Genomic DNA, 2,986 nt, shown 5'->3' with positions numbered 1-2,986 from the left:
TCTCACCTTGTATCTGACAGGGGGGGAAATGATGGTCATCTACAAGCTTCAAAGTCACATCAAGCGAGCCTGAGCCACAACCTGCCACACCAGTTTCAGAGTTGCAGCCAGAGACAAAGATGCCTGAACATGCCTTCAGTTGGCAATCTGAGACACTTCCTCTAGCAGAGGACTCCAGCTTCTTGCCAGTTTTGGAAGAGTTCCAGGTATTACAGAGTTGTTGGTCATCCTTAAACCATCACAGATTGAGAACACTTCCTCTAGAAAAAGACACCAGCTTCTTTCCAGTTTTGGAAGAGTTCCAGGAATTGCATTAAGCATTCCAGCGTTGTTGGTCATCCTTAAACCATCACAGATTGAGAACACTTCCTCTAGCAGAAAACTTCAGTTTCTTGCCAGTTTTGGAAGAGTTCCGGGAACTGCACTAAGCGTTCCAGTGTTGGTGGTCATCCTTAAACCACCGCCCTTTATACCAACATTTCATAGAGCACATTCAGCCTAGTGCTGCCATGCATCTTTTGCACATTTTGTATTACAGCTCTCTTCTTGGACTCATACATAACCCTTCGGATTAAGGGGGGGAATGTTGGACACCTAATCCTAATGGGTTAGCGTGGAAGTTGAATGGACAAAGCAGTCCAAGAGACCTTGGGATCTGAATCCCAAGAGTCACAATATGTACTATAAATGTAAATCAGTTGTTAATAAAAATTGTACTGAATGATTTATCTTTCCATCTGTCTCGCTGTCCATGTGAGTTTAACATAAATAAATGTGCCAAAAATACATTTTTGCCTCTTTAATGCCTTTGCCAATTTCCTTAGCCATAAACAACCAAATGAACACCCACCAACATGTCTTGCCCACCATTAAGCTTGGAATAAGTGTCCCATTGACCGTGGTTATTGTTTTTAACTTTTATTATGTGGAAATTTCACCAGGGTTGGTACACCTAGAATACAAGAACTACCAACCAACCAAGTCTAAATAAGGCAAACAATTCAACAATACACAACCAGTTCTAATTATAGAAGAATCTTCTAGATATTTCTCCATTCTTCCAACATCAAGGACATTAGAAGAAACCATAGGATCATCAACCCAATTTGCTCGAATCGTTGTGAAGGGTCGAGAATTAGGATTTTCCTTTAGGACCAAATATGGAACTCCACTGGATGGATTTGGAGCTCGAGGCTAAGCTCTTAGGCCCACCATTGTATCCACACCTTTTATCATTAGAATCTCCATCAATCCATACTATTCTTTTGCAATATTCTATTTACTCTAATGCTTTTTTTTAATGTTTGGGTTGACAGCATGGCACACTCTTTATATGTCTATGTGCCCCGAAAATCTTGAGATGTGCACCCAGATTTTGGCAACAAGGTTTATGTTATTTTATAGTTTTTATTTTGCTGTAATAAGGATATGAGTGGTTAGGGTACTAAAGAAAACCAGAAAGGTAAAACATCAACTTTGCATCCTAAAAATCCAAGAAAGTATCAATGTACTATAATAATAATGTTGTCCCTTGTCATCACAATCTCGCAACACCAGTGCATCACACATGTTGTGGTGCATTGAAATAGCATTCTTTTTCTTCTATATCATATCAGTATATATCTTATTTGTCCATACAAAATGATAGTCGTTACATGTAAAAAAGGCACAAAAATGAAAATTGAATTAGTATTTTATATTTTGCGGAAAAACTTATCAAAATCCAGTTGTCAAAGCAGTGGTGGGGACAATCATCATTGGATGTTATCCACGAATGTAGGTTGGCTCATCATTTCTATTCAAGGAAAACTTGAATTACCTATTGGTGGTCCATAAAGGGACAACCTTTCACACCTTTCAGAAGTCTCTAAGTCTTGGACCGTTAACCTATTTCCTTACCTTTGAGGAAGATGAACTCTTAGCCAAGTAGAATAAATTTTAAAGCATGCTCCAAGCCCAACTATCATACATTAAGTACATAAAATATTGATTTTGAATTATAAATTGTAAATTTATGCTTAATATTGTTATAACGGTGGTGTTTTATTTGAATTTAAATAAACGTTTTTTCCTTAGATGATGTAAATATATTTGTTATAAAGTTGGTGTTTTATTTGAATTTAAATAAAAGATTTTTCCTTAAATGATGTAAATATATTTGTTAAGATGGTTTAGTTTAAGTGTTTAGAAAAAGAAACTAATAATATTTTCAGCTAGCTTTAAATTTTGTTTTTAATATGCATGATTCTTCATAAAATGACTCTTTATTTGAATTTAAATAAACATTTTTTCCTTAAATGATGTAAATATATTTGTTAGGATGGTTTAGTTTAAGTGTTTAGAAAAAGAAACTAATATTATTTTCACTTAGCGTTAAATTTTGTTTTTAATATGCATGATTCTTCATAAAATGACTCTCTTATTTGATTATTTATGAGTAATAAGATATGTCTCTTTATAGATCAAGTTAGATGATAACAACAACCCCTCTCCAAATCATGGCGGAGCTGTGTTGCTGAAACTCCCCGCTCTGCATCTACTGCGCGCGAGATCCTGCTGAGGTTCTGGTCTGCATTGCAAGCCGAGGTCGTCTTGCCTTGGTTGGGTCTTCCAAGGCTGTCTGATCTCATGGAGGCACTGGGTACTCCTCAGGGGCCTCCCATCTCTCCCCCTCCGCCCTCTGCCTCTAATGCATTCAAATCCTTGCTAGCTTCCTTGCCTAAGAAGAAGAAAGTGGAAGCTACAAAGTTCGTGAAGAAACTGGATGATATCCCTGAGATTTCTCTCCCGCCAGAAGGGCCAATCCAAGTTGCCCTGTCTCTTGCAGATTTTGCCCTCGTCGGCCAGTTCACAGGGCTCTAGCTCTCCCCAAAATCCACAGAGAACTGGGTCACCAAGAACTGGGCACCCTTGATAAAAGACAAGGTAACCTCTTACTTTCTCGGGAGAGGCTACTTTTTGTTTGAGTTCACTGCAAAAGAGGACA

Source organism: Pinus tabuliformis, chromosome 3_2, assembly GCF_031772625.1.
Source record: "Pinus tabuliformis cultivar Carrire ecotype Pingquan chromosome 3_2, CPIR1, whole genome shotgun sequence".
Lineage (NCBI taxonomy): Eukaryota > Viridiplantae > Streptophyta > Pinopsida > Pinales > Pinaceae > Pinus > Pinus tabuliformis.
This window is presented reverse-complemented; position numbering follows the sequence as displayed.